General features: G+C 35.9%; 1 long non-coding RNA gene across 1 annotated transcript in view; it reads left to right on the forward strand.

Moving 5' to 3' along the window:
- The window catches only part of LOC140713078 (uncharacterized), a 230,729-nt gene that overhangs the window by 62,729 nt on the left and 148,806 nt on the right, over positions 1-19,194 (forward strand). The window contains exon 4 of the long non-coding RNA XR_012094937.1: positions 13,801-13,985. This is a non-coding gene — a long non-coding RNA (uncharacterized lncRNA). The remainder of the gene's footprint in view (positions 1-13,800; positions 13,986-19,194) is intronic.

The raw sequence follows: 19,194 nt of genomic DNA on the forward strand, positions 1-19,194 counted from the left end.
ACAGCCTCAGGCTGGTCTTCATTAAGTATTCTAGAAGAAGGCATTGTTATAGGAAATGGAAACTCCATGTGTGTGTTATTGCCCCTTGAAGACTTTCCAGTGGGATAAGACGTGGAGGTGGAAGACAGTGATATTGATGATCCTGAGCCTGTATAGGACTAGGCTAATGTGTGTGTTTGTGTCTTAGTTTTTAACAAAAATGTTTAAAAGTAAAAAAAAAAAAGAATTTAGGCTGGGCATGGTGGCTCATGCCTGCAATTCCAGCACTTTGGGAGGCTGAGATGGGTGGATTGCTTGAGCCCAGGAAACATACAAACATGGAGGTGAAAGAGGGGGACAAGACACTACTGAAACAAATGGAGAAACATTCCATACTCATGGATTGGAAGAAGCAATATTGTTAAAATAGCCATGCTATTTTCTTAGTGGAGACAGGGTTTTGCAAGAAAGATACAAAAATTAGCTGGATGTGGTGGTGCATGCCTGTGGTCCCAGCTACTCAGGAGGCTGAAGTAAGAGGATCGCTTGAGCCAGAGGGGTGGAGGTTGCAGTGAGCCAAGATCGCACCACTGCACTCCAGCCTGGGTGACAGAGTGAGACCCTGTCTCAAAAAAAAGAGAAAAATAAATTTAAATTTCAAAAATAGAAAAAATTTATATAATAAGAATATAAAGAAAGAATATCTTGTCCAGCTGTGCAACATGTTTGTGTTTTAACCTAGGTGTTCTTACGAGAGTCAAAGAGTTTAAAATTTTTAAAGTTCACAAAGTAAAAATAGTTACAGTAAGCTAAGGTTAATTTATTATTAAAGAAAGAAAATTAATGTTATAAATTAATGCCCCCTCAGTGTCCAGTGTTTATAAAGTCAATAGTAGTGTATAGTAATGCCCTAGGCCTTCAGATTCACTCACCACTCACTCACTGATTCACCCGGAGCAACTTCCAATCCTGCAGACTCCATTCATGCTAACTGCCCTATGCAGATGTACAATTTTTTATCTTTTATACCATATTTTTACTGTATTCTCCCAAAGTGCTGGGATTACAGGTCTGAGCCACCATGCCCAGCCAGGAAAAGCAACATTGATATTGATTACAGTCACATCAGGAAATGCAACTTTAAATCACTTTGTCACTTTTCTATGCTTAGATAGACAAATGCTTACCATTGTATTACAATTGCCTACAGTATTCAGTACATTAACAGTACAGGTTTGTAGCCTAGGAGCAATAAGCCCTACTAGATAGCCCAGGTGTATAGTGAGCTATACCATCTAGGTTTGTGGGACTACACTCTATAATGTTCACACAATGATGAAATAGCCTAAGGACACGTTTCTGAGAGCATATACCTATCATTAAGTGATGCATGACTATATACATACATATGTATATTTTTGTAATGTACCCTATATTTTATTTCAAAGGCAGTTGTGAAAACTCATCAGCTTTGATTGCAAATCAAATTATTTTTGTCCAGCATGAAAATTAACATGCTCTTATTCTATAAATATAAAAAGACACCAGCTTTTTAAAGTTACAGCATATATTTAGCAGCAATATTTATCTTATTGCTTATATTTTATCTTATATGCAGTAAAATACTAGGTATCTCATATTTTTATTAGTATAATAAAGAACACCTCCTCACCTTTACTTAAGCACACAAATAAGATAATCCAATTGATGGAACATGATTCAAATATGAAAAAATATCCTTTCACATATTAACATTGCTAGATGGATTTTTCTTTAGATGTTAATAGATATGACATTGATATGATTTGCATATTCTAGAGGGTAATTAAACTGACACATGTTCAAATCAACTTTAGGACAAAACTGATTAAAAGTTGACTTCCAACCAAAATGACTGATTGGCTTTTAATGCACTGAATGCACTGAAGTGTTCAGAAGGCGATTTATACAGGAGAAGGAAGATATGTTAGTTTCCTATTGCTTTTGTGACATAGCCACACAAACGTAGTGGCTTAAGACCACACAAAATTATTATTATACATGTTTGAAGTTCAGAAATGTTAAATTGAGTCTTACAGGGCCACAATCAAAGATAGCGTTTCTTCCAGAAGCTCTAAGGGAGAATCTATCTGTGGTAGGTAGAATAATGGCCCTCCAAAGATGTCCACGTTTGGACAGCCCCAAATCTGTAACTATATTAACTTGCATGGTAAAGGTGGTTTTGCAGATGTCTTTAGTTAAGGATCCTGAGATGGAGAAATCAACTTGGATGATCCAGTGGGCCCAATGGAGTTGCAAGGATAAAAGGAGAGCAGGAGGGTCAGAGTCAGAGAATTCAATGTGAAGATGCAAGTAAGGTTGGAGTGACACTTTGAAGATGGAAGAAGAGCCATATAGAGGAATGCAGGTAGTATCTAGAACCTGGAAAAGGTAAAAAAATTCTCCCCTAGAGCCACCAGAAGGAACATGCAAAAAGCAAGGAAGCACTTTCTCCTCTAAAGCCTCCAGAAGAAATGCAGCTCTGCTAGCACCTTGATTTTAGCCCTGTAAAAGCCATTTCAGCTTCTGACCTCCAGAACTGTAAAGCAATAAACTTGTGTTGCATTTAGCTACTAAATGTATGGTTATATCTTATACCAGCAATAGAAAAATGGCATACTGTTCCTTGCTTTTTATCCTTCCATCATCGAGCCCACCCAATGTAACTTCCCCATCTCAACACGCTTGATTTAATCACATCTGCAAAGTCCCTTTTTCCATGTAAGATAACATTCACGGGCTCCATGGATTATGACATGAACGTTAGGGGATGGAAGAAGGTGAGGAGGTATTCTGTCAACCACAGAAATTGATGCATCTTTTTAAATCAGAAATGTATCAGAATTATAAAAGAAATCAATTCTAAGACTTCATTTTTATTGTGGGAATACATACACTCAGTTACTTCTAGACACTAATAAAACTTAAAAACATGAACTTGGCTGTGGTAGTTTAACAAGAACACACAATAGGAAAGTAGATATCACTTCCAAAACAGATATAACTTCCAAACCAGTAGAAGAAAAACAATGGAGCAAAGAATGTCATATTTAGCCAGCAAGAAACAGGGAGGAAAAAATATGATGGCATCGGGTATGTAAATCAAACCCATAAAAATCAAAAGACAATTAGAGGACTCCAGTTTCATAGTAGCGTATGTTAACCTAAATTTGTCTGAAACTGATAACTCACACTATAAAGGTTACAGAGTACACACACATGACATGATTTAAATTACTTAACACTATTAATATTAAAGATGGTGAAATAGCATCTCAATGAAAAACATTAAAATAAATTTTTGATTAAAAATGCTAGACTTATTTTTAAAACGTATTTCTGCTGACTTCTTAGTCACCGCTACAATAATGATAAATAAAATTTTTAAATATAAATTTTTTTAATATAAAAATCTGTAACAATGAAAATAGGAGTGAGGTCATCCTAAGATGAGTGATTTCAATAAATTTTGATGAATGTTCACAGTGCTGTAAAGGCCACACCCTCTTGCCTCAATCTGAGACAATTTGGGGACCATCTTAGCTCTACAGATACCTGTGGGACTGGGCTGAGGCCTTTGATTTGATTACCTGACAGTGCAAACTCTCTCTCTGCCCAATTTGGCTTCCCTCACATCCAGGGTTAGTAATCCAGAGACCTCATTCCAATAAGCTTCCTCTATTAAAAATCTCTCTCTGAGTCCAGTTTCCAGAGAACCTGAGCTGAAACAGGCAATATGAATCTAAAACTTATACCATGCTATACTGATTCTCCATGTGCTGTGTTTATAAATTTTTATACTGCTGCTGCTGCTAATGCACTTTCTATATACAAGTATTGTTTTAAGAGCTTTTCATAAGCTAACTCATTTAATACTAGAAATAAGCCTATGGGAGGTACTGTTATTATATACATTTTACAAATATACCAATTCATACAGGACTTAGATATATAGATAGAGATTATTTAAAATAATACTCAGAACAATTAAAAAGTAACACATATTCTGAAATATTTTGACATTTTTTCTTTAAAAATATCAAGATATTTTACCCTGTGGAAAAAACTTCTTTTTTTACTTTATTACTTAATTATTTGTTTAACTTTTTTTTGAATTTTTTTGAATTTCAATAGGTGTTTGTGGAACAGGTGGTGTTTAGTCACATGTATAAGTACTTTAGTAGTGATTTCTGAGATTTTGCCCACCCCCACAAACCGGAGCAGTGTACACTGTACCCAATGTGTAGTATTTTATCCCTCACCCACCTCCCATCCTTTCCCCCAAGTCCCTGAAGTCCATTGTATCATTCTTTTTTTTTTTTTCTAAGACAGAGTCTCACTCTGTTGCCCAGGCTGGAGTGCAATGGCATGATCTCGGGTCACTGCAACCTCTGCCTCCTGGGTTCAAGCGATTCTCCTGCCTCAGCCTCCCAAGTAGCTGGGATTACAGGAGCCTGCCAGCAGGCCTGACTAACATTTTTTTTTTTTTTTTTTTTGTATTTTTAGTAAAGATGGGGTTTCACTATGTTGGCCAGGCTGGTCTCAAACTCCTGACCTCATGATCCCCCACCTTGGCCTCCCAAAGTGCTGGGAATACAGGAGTGAGCCACCGCACCTGGCCCATATGCCTTTGCCTCTTCATAACTTAGCTCCAACTTATGAGTGACAACATCCAATGTTTGGTTTTCCATTCCTGAGTTACTTCACATAGAATAATGGTCTCCAATTCCATCCAGGTTGCTGTGAATGCCATTATTGTGTTCCTTTTTATGTCTGAGTAGTATTCCATGGTATATATATGCCACATTTTCTTTATCCACTTGTTGATTGATGGCCTTTTGGGCTGGTTCCATATTTTTGCAATTGTGAATTGTGTTGCCATAAACAAGGGTGTGCAAGTATCTTTTTTGTATAATGACTTCTTTTCCTCTGGGTAGATACCCAGTAGTGGGATTGCTGGATCAAATGGTAGACATACTTTAATTCTTTAAGGAATCTCCACACTGTTTTCCACAGTGGTTGTACTAGTTTACATTCCCACCAATGGTGTAAAAGTGTTCCCTTTTCACCACATCTACACCAACATTTGTTTTTTATTTTTTGATTGTAGCCATCCTTGCAGGAGAAAGGTGGTATCACACTATGGTTTTGATTTGCATTTCCCTGATAATTAGTGATGTTGAGCATTTTTTCATATGTTTTTTGGCCATTTGTATATCTTCTTTTGAGAACGGTCTATTCTAGCCCACTTTTGGATGGAATTGTTTGGTTTTTTTTCTTGCTGATTTGTTTGAATTCCTTGTAGATTCTGGATATTAGTTCTTTGTTGGATGTATAGATTGCAAAGATTTTTTTCCCACTCTGTAGGTTGTCTGTTTAAACACTCTACTGATTATTTCTTTTGCTGTGCAGAAGCTTTTTAGTTTAATTAAGTCCTATCTGTTTATCTTTGGTTTTGTTGTGTCTGCTTTTGGGTTCTTGGTAATGAAGTCATCTTTGTCTAAGCCAGTGTCAAGGAGAGTTTTTTCAATGTTGTCTTCCAGAATTGTTATGGTTTCAGGTCTTAGATTTGGTCTATCTTGAGTGGATTTTTGTATAAGGTGAGAGATGAGGATCCAGTTTCATTCTCCTACATGTGGCTTGCCAATTATCCCAGCCCCTTTTGTTGAATAGGGAGTCCTTTCCTCATTTTATGTTTTTGTTTGCCTTACTGAAGATCAGTTGGCTGTAACTATTGGGCTTTATTTCTGGGTTCTCTATTCTGTTTCATTGGTCTATATGCCTGTTTCTGTACCAGTACCATGTTGTTTTGGTTACTATAGTCTTATAGTATAGTTTGAAGTTAGGTAATGTGATGCCTCCAGATTCATTCCTTTTGCTTAGACTTACTTTGGCTATGTGGACTATTTTTTTGGTTCCATATGAATTTTAGGATTGTTTTTCTAATTCTCTGAAGAGTGATGGTGGCATTTTGATAGGAATTGCATTGAATTCATAGATTGCTTTTGGCAGTATGGGCATTTTCACAATATTGGTTCAACCCATCCATGAGTATGGGATGTGTTTCCATTTGTTTGGGTCACCTATAATTTCTTTCAGTGGTGTTTTGTAGTTTTCCTTATAGAGGTCGTTCACCTCCTTGGTTCAGTATATTACTAAGTTTTTTTTTTTTTTTTTTTTTTTGCGGCATTGTAAAAGGGGTTAAGTTCTTGATTTGATTCTCAGCTTGGTCACTGGTGGTGTATAGCAGGGCTACTGATTTGTGTACATTTGTGTACATTGTGCTAGAATTGTATCCTGAAACTTTGCTGAATTAACTAATCAGTTCTAGGAGCTTTCTGGATGAGTCTTTAGGATTTTCTAGGTATATAATCATATCATCAGTAAACAGTGACAGTTTGACTTCCTCTTTACTGATTTGGATGCCCTTTGTTTCTTTCTCTTGTCTGGTTGCTCTGGTTAGGACTTCCAGTACCATCTTGAATAGAAGTGGTGAGAGTGGGCACCCTTGTCTTTTTCCATTTCTCAGGGGGACTGCTTTCAACTTTTTCCCATTCAGTATAATGTTGGCTGTGGTTAGTCACAAATGGCTTTTATTTCCTTAAGATATGTCCCTTCTATACCGATTTTGCTGAGATTTTTCATCATAAAGGGATGCTGGATTTTGTCAAATAATTTTTCCGTATATATTGAGAAAATCATGTGATTTGGGTTTTTAATTCTGTTTATGTGGTTTATCCTATTTTTTAACTTGCAGATGTTAAACCATCCCTGCAATCCTGGTATGAAACCCACTTGATCATGGTAGATTATCCTTTTGATATGCTGCTGGATTCAGTTAGCCAGTATTTTGTTGAAGATTTTTGCATCTATGTTCATCAGGGATATTGGTCTGTAGTTTTCTTTTTTAGTTTTATCCTTTCCTGGTTTTGGTATTAGGGTGATACTGGCTTCATAGAATGATTTGGGGAGGATTCCCACTTTCTTTATCTTTTGGAAAACTGTCAATCAGATTAGTAACAATTGAGAAGACTTTTTTTACATCCATTAATATTTATCAAAGATTTGTTGAGTTTTTTTGAAACTTAGTATGTAATAAATATTTAAAATAAATAATGTAGTAACAATATCCTCTGCTACAATGCAAAGTGCTAGAATTTAATAAAGGATAAACAAATAAAATGAAACTAATTGAAAATTCTGAAAACAGAAATCAAAAAACAATACAGCATCCTAAGCAATTATTTATATAAAGAGAATATCAAACTATCAGTTACAAACTAATTAGAAATTAACCCATTATTGTATATTGAAATTTATGAAATGTGACTAAAATTATACTAAAGAGAGAGGAAATAAAAATGAAAGAACTAAAGATTCCACTTGAGAAGATAGAAGAAGATTAACAAACTAAAGGCCAAAGAAAGAATTTTGAAAAGGTAAATATAGAAATTAGTGAAATACAAGCCATTTTAACATTAGTATTTAAAATTAATTTTAAGGCCTATTTCTAAAATAACCTACAAAATACATAACATTTCAGCAAGGTTAAAACCAATGAAGAGATAAAACAAAGTAAAATATTAGGAATAAAAATGAAAGATGATGTACACATTATAAATAAATAACGTATAAGCCAATGAAGATAAATTATTTTGTCTGTTGCATTTTCTTTGCACCCATGCCCTTCCCTGTTTATGCTTTGATAATAAGGGAAATGTAAGCTAGATCAGTATTACACTACATGTGGTGTATAAGATTATTTTATAGGATACTCGTGTGAACAATATTTCATTTTAATTGTGATGGATTTACTTTAACATATTTTTAAATAAGTAACCTGTCATTAAAATACCACAATTTCATAGATATTATTGCTTAAGGCAATGCTATAAACTATATTTTTAAAAATAAGTTGATTTAACAAAAATATTAAGTAAATGACAGTCTAAGTAGTAGTATGCTGTTGTAGCAAAATCATGAATTTAGTGAGTGAATGATTGAATTTAGAAGTACATTCTGTGTGCTGTTACCAGAGATGGCAGATCAGTTTTTACTGTCAAAATACCACTATTATACTAAACCCAGTTTCCTCTGTTTCCAAATTTCACATGCCCTGAAATCCAGTCTTGACAGTTGATAGTTGTTATGCCTATGCTTCTTGCAAAAGTAATATTTTGAAAAATATAAAAGCTACAACTAGTAGATTTGAACACAAACATATATCTTCAAAACTGGAAAAATTCTAGAGACAAAGAAATCATAATATTATAAAAAGAGACCAATCAAAGGAAACAACAATTTAGTGTATTTTTTTATTATACTTTATATTCTAGGGTACATGTGAACAATGTGCAGGTTTGTTACATATGCATACATGCTCCATGTTGGTGTGCTGCACCCATTAACTCATCATTTACATTAGGTATATCTCCTAATGCTATCCCTCCCCGCTCTCCCCATCCTATAACAGACCCTGGTGTGTGATGTTTCCCTTCCTGTGTCTAAGTGTTCTCATTTTTCAGTTCCCACCTGTGAATGAGAACATGCGGTGTTTGCTTTTCTGTTCTTGCAATAGTTTGCTGAGAATGATGGTTTCCAGCTGCATCCATGTCCCTACAAAGGACATCAACTCATCCTTTTTTATGACTGCATAGTATTCCATGGTGTATATGTGCCACATTTGCTTAATCCAGTCTGTCATTGATGGACATTTGGGTTGATTCCAAGTCTTTGCTATTGTGAATAATGCCTCAATAAACATACGTGTGCACGTGTCTTTATAGCAGTATGATTTATAATCCTTTGGGTATATACCCAGCAATGGGATGGCTGGGTCAAATAGTATTTCTAGTTCTAGATCCTTGAGGAATCGCCACACTGTCTTCCACAATGGTTGAACTAGTTTACATTCCCACCAACAGTGTAAAAGTGTTCCGGTTTCTCCACATCCTCTCCAGCACCTGTTGTTTCCTGACTTATAAATGATCACCATTGTAACTGGTGTGAGATGGTATCTCTTCGTGGTTTTGATTTGCATTTCTCTGATGGCGAGTGATGATAAGCATTTTTTCATGTGTCTGTTGGCTGCATAAATGTCTTCTTTTGAGAAGTGTCTGTTCATATCCTTTGCCCACTTTTTGATGGGGTTGTTTGTTTTTTTTCTTGTAAATTTGTTTGAGTTCTTTGTAATTTCTGGATATTAGCCCTTTGTCAGATGAATAGATTGCAGAAATTTTCTCCCATTCTGTAGGTTGCCTGTTCATTCTGATGGTAGTTTCTTTTGCTGTGCAGAAGCTCTTTAGTTTAATTAGATCCTATTTGTCAATTTTGCGTTTTGTTGCCATTGCTTTTGGTGTTTTAGACATGAAGTCCTTGCCCATGCCTATGTCCTGAATGGTATTACCTGGGTTTTCTTCTAGGGTTTTTATGATTTTAGGTCTAACATTTAAGTCTTTAACCAATGGAACAGAACAGAGTCCTCCGAAACAATACCACACATCTACAACCATCTGATCTTTGACAAACCTGACAAAAACAAGAAATGGGGAAAGGATTCCCTATTTAATAAATGGTGCTGGGAAAACTGGCTAGCTATAAGTAGAAAGCTGAAACTGGATCCCTTCCTTACACCTTATACAAAAATTAATTCAAGATAGATTAGAAATTTAGTGTATTTTTTAAAGCCACATAAAATTAGCTAACCAAAGGAAAATATTTTCAGATTTTCTAAATTACAACCTTGTCCCCTTTTTATAGTATACACATAAAACAAAACAACAAGTAAAAATTAATGAGCAGTTTCAGCTTTCTACTTATGGCTAGCCAATTTTCCCAGCACCATTTATTAAATAGGGAATCCTTTCCCCATTTCTTGTTTCTCTCAGGTTTGTCAAAGATCAGATGGCTGTAGATGTGTGGTATTATTTCTGAGGACTCTGTTCTGTTCCATTGGTCTATATCTCTGTTTTGGTACCAGTACCATGCTGTTTTGGTTACTGTAGCCTTGTAGTATAGTTTGAAGTCAGGTAGCGTGATGCCTCCAGCTTTGTTCTTTTGACTTAGGATTGTCTTGGCGATGCGGGGTCTTTTTTGGTTCCATGTGAACTTTAAAGCAGTTTTTTCCAATTCTGTGAAGAAAGTCATTGGTAGCTTGATGGGGATGGCATTGAATCTATAAATAACCTTGGGCAGTATGACCATTTTCACGATATTGATTCTTCCTATCCATGAGTATGGTATGTTCTTCCATTTGTTTGTGTCCTCTTTTATTTCACTGAGCAGTGGTTTGTAGTTCTCCTTGAAGAGGTCCTTTAAATCCCTTGTAAGTTGGATTCCTAGGTATTTTATTCTCTTTGAAGCAATTGTGAATGGAAGTTCATTCATGATTTGGCTCTCTGTTTGTCTGTTACTGATGTATAAGAATGCTTGTGATTTTTGCTGGATCTTTTCCTTACTCCTTATACGAAAATTAATTCAAGATGGATTAGAGACTTAATGTTAGACCTAATACCATAAAAACCCTGGAAGAAAACCTAGGTAGTACCATTCAGGACATAGGCATGGGCAAAGACTTCATGTCTAAAACACCAAAAGCAATGGCAGCAACAGCCAAAATTGACAAAGGGGATCTCATTAAACTAAAGAGCTTCTGCACAGCAAAAGAAACTACCATCAGAGTGAACAGGCAACCTACAGAATGGGAGAAAATTTTTGCAATCTACTTATCTGACAAAGGGCTAATATCCAGAACCTACAAAGAACTCAAACAAATTTACAAGAAAAAAAACAAACAACCCCATCAAAAAGTGGGCAAAGGATATGAACAGACATTTCTCAAAAGAAGACATTCATACAGCCAACAGATACATGAAAAAATGCTCATCATCGCTGGCCATCAGAGAAATGCAAATCAAAACCATGATTAGATACCATCTCACACCAGTTAGAATGGCAATCATTAAAAAGTCAGGAAACAACAGGTGCTGGAGAGGATGTGGAGAAATAGGAACACTTTTACACAGTTGGTGGGAATGTAAATTAGTTCAACCATTATGGAAAACAGTGTGGCGATTCCTCAAGGATCTAGAACTAGATGTACCATATGACCCAGCCATCCCATTGCTGGGTATATACCCAAAGGATTATAAATCATGCTGCTATAAAGACACATGCACACGTATGTTTATTGCGGCACTATTCACAATAGCAAAGACTTGGAATCAACCCAAATGTCCATCAGTGGCAGACTGGATTAAGAAAATGTGGCACATATACACCATATGCAGCCATAAATACTATGCAGCCATAAAAAAGGATGAGTTTGTGTCCTTTGTAGGGACATAGATGCAGCTGGAAACCATCATTCTTAGCAAACTATCACAAGAACAGAAAACCAAACACCGCATGTCCTCACTCATAGGTGGGAACTGAACAGTGAGATCACTTGGACTTGGGAAGGGGAACATCACACCCCAGGGCCTATCATGGGGGAGGGATTGCACTGGGAGTTATACCTGATGTAAATGACAAGTTGATGTGTTCTGACGAGTTGATGGGTGCAGCACACCAACATGGCACAAGTATACATATGTAACAAACCTGCACGTTATGCACATGTACCCTAGAACTTAAAGTATAATAATAAAAAAAATTAAAATTAAAATTAAAAAAAAATTAATGAGCAAAAAGTCAACAGGCAAAAAAAGAAACATAGAAAAGGGTGACTGTATTACTCAGGGTTCTCTAGAGGGACAGAACTAATGAAATAGACATATATATAAAGGGGAGTTTATTAAGTGTTAACTCACACGATCACATGGTCCCACAATAGGCCGTCTGCAGGCTGAGGAGCAAGGAGATCCGGTCTGAGTTTCAAAACTGAAGAACGTGGAGTCTGATGTTAGAGGGCAGGAAGCATCCAGCATGAAAGAAAGATGTAGGCTGGGAGGCTAGGCCCATCTCTCTTTTCACATTTTGTTTTGTTTTGTTTTGCCTACTTATATTTTAGCTATGCTGGCAGCTGATTAGATTGTGCCCACCCAGATTAAGTGTGAGTCTGCATTTCCCAACCCCCTGACTCAAATGTTAATCTCCTTTGGCAACACCCTCACAGACACACCCAGGATCAATACTTTGTATCCTTCAATCCAATCAATTTGATACTCAGTATTAACCATCACAGTGACAAAATTAATCGCAAATGAGGATCCATAAAAGAATGTATCCATGGGATCAAAGTGCATTTTATTAATTATTGTTAAATATTTTAATATTTAATGATGATATACTCCTCTTGAAACTCTAGATGTTGAATTCATCTATGTGTGGGGGAGGGAGTTTGTGCAGAATGCATTCAAATATGAAAAGCAAAACTAAAAGAAACAAGGAGAAATTATTGGAAACAATACTTTTTGAACTCCTAAACATCTCAGTCTCTCTCAGACCAAACAAGACAAAAATAAATACTCTAAAAGATTGTCCAATATCTATGTTTATGCTCTGTAAAAGGAGGAATTGGTATGAGATAATTTCAAATATCCCCACAAGTTCTCAAATTCTAACTTATTAAAGGTATTTGGAAGTTTTTGAGTAACCTAAAATAAAGTTTCTCCCAAAAGAGTCAATATTATTGCATATGTTTTGCTGTTTCTTATCTTTATAAATGTATTTATATCGCTCACCTTTGTCATTTATTACCAGGCCTGCACAGCAATCAGTGGTAGCCCTTGATACTCAGGTACACAGAATATATGAACAGCCCCCTGTGCTCCCAGGAATTATCACTACCAACCAGTAGCTAAGGTTATTATTCAAAGTCTGCTATATGCTGTGACATGTTTTCCTTCCTGAAATGGAATGAAGTTTGCTGCTCTTCGGAATTTACTTAAATGGGTCCAACATTTGTGTCTACTTTTGTAAAAATTAAAGTAGACTGTAATCCAGTAAGACATATCTATTATATTGTTTTACACAACCTAACTATTACTATGCTTGAAATTTAGTTCAAATGTCTTTTGGGATAAACTAATAAGCAGGCATGTATTGACAAAATATTAAAACAAAAGAAAAGCTGATTTTGTTTACTTCGAATGATTAAACAACATATGATAAAACTGTCAAGAGAATTCCTATTTGTACACAAGGGCAATCAAAGGAAGATCATCCTTAATCTGTTTTCCAAGACATCAAGAAATATTTTTCTAATGTAAAAAAAGATATTCTGACATGTCAAGCAAAATTCAAATCATTATGTTTAACTTACTCTTTTGCCAAATCAGATTTGGTTTGTTTATTGATTCATATCATTTTGGTCCTATTATTTACTGACTCTCTGATACTTCTTTTATATCTGACACTATCAAATTTTATCCTAGAAATGGGCAAGAGATGTGGAGGACTTTTTTCTAAGTACAGGTCATGTATGTGGAGTCCTGTAGGAGAGAAAAAGGGTCATTTCTCCTTTGATATTTCCACCAAATCACTTTCTGTCATATTTTCATAGTCATTGTAAGGAGTTAAAAATGGTATAAATGTTATTGTGAGTCATAAGTAAGCAGAATGAACAGTGATTCTATATGAATTTCTTATTACAAATTTTTTTTTTTAAGATGGGATTTCACTCTGTTGCACAGGCTGGAGTGCAGTGGCACGATCACAGCTTACTGCAGTCTCAACCTCCCAGGCTCAAGCAGTCTTCCCACTTTAATCTCCCAAGTAGCTGAGACTACAGGCACATGCCACCATGTCTAGCTAATTTTTGGTTTTGTTTTTGTTTTCTAGCGATAGAGTTTAGCTGTGTTTCCCAAGCTGGCCTTGAACTCCTGAGCTCAAGCAATCCACGCATCTCGGCTTCCCAAAGTGTGAGCATTACAGACATGAGCTACCACATCTGTCCTCTTATTACAATTTAGAGAAATTAAAGCCTGGATTTCAATGGAGGGGACTACAAGACAATCTATTGCAAGGTAAGATTAAATGTGGAATAAAAATTAGGAAGTTAAATATGTGTAGTTTATGAGATCTGTAAGTCTGTATTGATTTGCATGTTCCCTAAATGTAGATAGAATACCAGATTTAACAAGAAAGAAAATTGCAAACAACTAACATTTCTTGATCTCCAAATCTGAGCACTTCCACAAATATTATCTAACAATCTCCCTCATTACCTTTATGAGGCAGACAATTGTCCATGTCAGAGACATTCAGACTGAGGTTCAAAAAGGTAATTTCCTTGGCCAGTATCATGTATTACGGGCTTACTTAGGATGGGGGCATTCATCTAAAAATTAGGAAAATATAGGAGAAGAACATTTTTACTTCAGTTTTAAACATCTGCTGACCAAATTTGTTTCTGGTTTTCTGTTTTTGAGGACTTATTTCTACCATGCACAATATATACTGTGGTCCTGCAAGTACTAACAGTGAGTGTATTAGTCTACTCACAAATTGCTATAAAGAAATACCTAAGACCGGGTATAAACGAAAGAGATTTAATTGGCTCACGATTTCACAGGCTGTACAGGACACACGATGCTGGCATCTGCTCAGCCTCTGGGGAAACCTCAGGAAACTTAAAATCATGATGGAAGATGAAGAGGGAGCACACACATCACATGGCCAGAGTAGGAGCAAGCGAGAGAGAGGGGGAAGGTGCCACACACTTTTAAAGGAGCAGATCTCAAGAGAACTCATTCACTCTTGTGAGGACAGTACTAAGGGGATGGTGATAAACCATTCCAGAGAAACTCCCTCCATGATCCAATCACCTTCCACCAGGTGCCTCCTCCAGCATTGGAGATTACAATTCGACTTGATATTTGGTGGGAACACAGATCCTAATGAACTGTTGCTGTGTATGTTGATAGTTTTACCTACCTCTGACCAGTCCAGTGATAACCACTGATCTTTTCAGATCATAAAACCTTGACTCCCATAATCTCCTATGTGTAAATTACAAATTCTTTCTTCATTTAATATGTTCGGAATATCTTTGTTTTCCAAAATTTTTTTCATTAACTTATGAGACTTTTTCTCATCTAATTTTTAATCATTTTGCTTTTAAAAACTGTATTTCAAATTCTGTTACGAATATGGATTTTTTCTTTTGAAAATTCTTTCCTTATTAAATCATTCTTACATTTTGTTTCATTTTAGCACCATGTCTAATGAGCAGGTTTTACTTTTTGTAGTTATTATAGAGTTGCTTATTGTTACTTATAGTCTGTTTATGTAATAAGTCCTTTCTTTGCTTTGTTTGGAAATGATATAAAATTCATACTGGGTTCATTATTCCTGGAATTTAATAGGAAAATGAAATAATAGTTGCTTAAAAATCAGATTTACCCTCTGACAGGTAAATGCTTTGTGGCATATCTCTTTTTAACGGTAAAGTGTAATAATATTAATTTTGCTTAAAAAAAATGGAAACACTTATTGAAACTCACTGAAATAAAGCACTCTGGGGAACCACAAAAGCACTGCTCTAAGCACTATTTAATTGAGTAGAAATTTGGAAAATTAAAAGAGACTGATAGAAAAATAGCTTTTCAGTCATATGGGTAAATATAAAATTATAGAAGTGTGCTGTGTAATGAGAAGCATCAGTAATAAAGGAAAACAAGGTTTTCCTTTTTTTTTTTTTAACAAGAAAAGCATCATTTAATCATGTCCTCCACATAGAAGCACAGACAATGCTAAAACTTCATCAAATTGTGTAAAGTCATTGCCGGCATTCAGATGACGCTTTGTAGGACAAGAGAAGAATACAGGTGAGAAAGAAACATTCCAATTCTCCAAATTGTGTCTTTAGAGTCCCTCCATAATGTCAGTGGCTGTAGTACTTGATAAAGGGTTTTAGCCAACACAAGGACTAAATTCCAGTGATACCTTAGAGGACACAAAGAAAATGTGGACTAATCACATGGGAAAAAAATCAGGAGACTACTGAAAATAAGATTGAAAGGAGAGATTTGGTGAAACATCCCAATTTCCAGCTTCCTCTCCTCTTTATTCTCTAGGTTCCTTCCATTCCCACAGAGTGCCAAACCAGGAGCAAAAATACTCACTTCGTGATTTCTGTCTCCTCAGGCAAATTGCTGATCACTGTTTGCCTTTCTCTCGCTCCAATCCAAGTCTCCACTTTCTCCCTTATCACAGAAAGCGTAGGTGGCAGGACTGCTTCCCCATCAGGACTTCTCTGTGGTTCCTGTGAGGGCATGGTGCAATGGGTGTGAGCTCCATGAAGGCCAGCAAGAGTGATTGTCTGTTTATGACATTTTAGAACATTTGAAATAATTCCTTATGTTTATGAACTATGCCTATAAATATCACCACCAAAATAAAGATAGTTTTAAAAGCACAGATCAACTCATGATACTTTATCTCACAAAGGAAATTCAAAAGCATAATTTAAATGGTTAAGAGATCAACTTATCGCTAATGAGTGTTAGAAACCAGTGCACATGGGCAGACTTCCTTTTTGAAGCAGTTTGCTACATTGCAAAGAGTGTGCCAGTAACTCCAGGTTGATATATATACCTTTAAAGATAAGCAGGGCCAAATGGGGCGTGAGTGAAACAGTTCTAATCATTATTACCACCTAAAAAAAAATCACAAACATATTGTTGTATATAATGATATACAAGTATTTTAGAAACCCTAATTCAAATGAAATTATATCAAGTTGCAATTAAGTAGCTCATATTTTCTTGAAATTGGGTGGATTTAATTTCAAAAAGTGTGTTTACACTTTTTATATCATTACATTTTATTCTAAACTGGGTGAAAATATTAATTCTGTTTTTGTGGCATGCTAGGGGTTAGGGGATTATGTTTGAAGCAGTCTAGCATGCATGCAAACAATATGGGGTTTGTGCCTACAGAGAATTTTTAAACAGCAATAAAACCAACTGGAAGTTAGTCTGCTCTTTGCTAACACCATGGGAGTTTTTGAGTTTCTGCTTCTTAGTGTAATAGACTAACATTCTACCAAATGACCTCCCTCCCTATTAAAAACAACAACAACAACAACTGTGAAACCTGAACATAATACAAAAGCAAATACCTTAAAGTACTGGGGAGGAAATAGAGCAGATTCCAGTTAGAGCTTATGTTCACTTGGAGGAAAGGAAACTGTGAAAGCTGTAGAAGGAAATTCTCATCTCTTTGCCTTTGGACCTGGAACTAAGGGCAATTCCCCCAAAACATGTAGCTGCAGAGGATACAATCTTTCTGGTGCTAAGAATCAGAAAAGTGAATAGGAAACTATAAACAGGGAATCCTAGAAGAGATAGAGCCAGACAATGGTTTCCACAAAAGCCCTCTATCCACATTTCTGGTTGATCTCCACCCATGCATGGAACCAACTCAAGGCAGCTCAAAGACAAAAACTGAAATGAGATGAGAGCTGCTACCATGAAGTTGCCAGGGTATGAACAGAAGCAGGCACACTTTGCTAGAGAGAGCATACTTGCCTAAGAAGAAAAGATAGGCAACTCAACACTTGTGTTCAGAGAGAAAAGGTTTGCTTCTCTGGCCTGGAGACTTATAATAGAGAAGTGAAGAGGGTGCAAATACTGAAGAAAATGAGAGAATCCCAGAGGGGAAAGAACCAGAGAAGGGTTCCGTTAACTTTCTCTACCCATATCAGTGACAGAACCCTAAAACATGCATACGTAGAATAGACTAAAAGCAATCCATCCAAAGGCAGAAGATCTGAACAGAGACTACAGCTGTCACACAAGAAGCCCAGCCAAGAAAAATACCTGTTATGAAAATGCTTATTGGATAAAAATTTAAAAACCAAAATATTTTCAACTTAGCGGCCTTAATATGAAAAATAAAATACAAAGGTACCCGATACACAAAAAATCAAGAAAATTGAATACATTCAAGAGAAAAGGAAATCAAATCTAAAGTTGAAATGAACCAGATTTTGGAACTAACTGGTAAAGATTTTCAAGTGTCTTTTGTTACTAATCCCACTGTAGTAAAACAAAACATGTTTGAATGCATTAAAAAGCTCAACAGAGAAATGGGAAGTCTCAGTAGAAAAAGTGACACTGAAAAAAAAAAAAAAAAGAACTAAATGGAAAATCAAGAACTGGAATATGTAATTTCTGAAATAAAAATTTACTGTAAGACTTAGCCAAATGGACATGTCAGAAGAGCAAATGAACATAAGAATATATCAGTAGAAATTATCTCAGGTGAACAATATAGAACAAAAAGATTATAGAAAAAAATTAACAGAGCCACCATGACTCATTAGATAACATCAAATTTTGAATGTACAGGTAAATGGCATACTAGAAGGAGAGGAGACACAGAATGAGACAGGAATAGTATTTGAAGAAATAATGGGCTGGGTGCAGTAGCTCACGTTTGTAATCCCAACAGTTTGGAGGCTGAGATGGTTGAATCTCATGACCCCATGAGTTCAAGACCAGCCTGAGCAACTTGGTGAGACCCCCTTTCAACAAAAAATATAAAACTCAGCTGGGCATGGTGGCACTCGAGTAGTCCCAGCTACTCAAGTGGCTGAGGTGAGAGGATCACTTGTGCCTGGTAAGTCGAGGCTGCTGCAGTGAGTTGAGATCAAGCCACTGCACTCCAGCCTGAGTGACAGAGCAAGACCCCATCTCTCAAAAAAAAAAAAAAAAAAAAGAAAGGAAAGAAAAATAAAAATGGCTTAAATCTCCAAATTTCATAAAAATCAGAAATGTTTAAATTTGACTTAGTGTTTAAAAATGATTTGGTGTTTAAATAAACACTAAATCAACACCAAATAGAACAGTTAAAAAGAAGCAGACAGTAGTTTGTATTTCTGTGGGGTCAGTGGTGACATCCCCTTTATCATTTTCTGTTGTCTGTTTGATTCTTCTCTCTTTTCTTCTTTTTCAGTCTAACTGGCAGTCTATCTATTTTGTTATTTTTTTCAAAAAGCCAGCTCCTGGGTTCATTGATTTTTTGAAGGGTTTTTTAGTGTCTCTATCTCCTTCAGTTCTGCTCTGATCTTAGTTATCTTTTGTCTTCTGCTCACGTTTGGATTTGTTTGCTCTTGCTTCTCTAGCTCTTTTAATTGTGATGTTAAGGTATCAATTTGAGATCTTTCTAGCTTTCTGATGTGGGCATTAGTGCTATAAATTTCCCTCTTAGCACTGCTTTCGCTGTGTC

The sequence above is a fragment of the Chlorocebus sabaeus genome, chromosome 12 (assembly GCF_047675955.1).
Source record: "Chlorocebus sabaeus isolate Y175 chromosome 12, mChlSab1.0.hap1, whole genome shotgun sequence".
NCBI classification, from domain to species: Eukaryota; Metazoa; Chordata; class Mammalia; order Primates; family Cercopithecidae; genus Chlorocebus; species Chlorocebus sabaeus.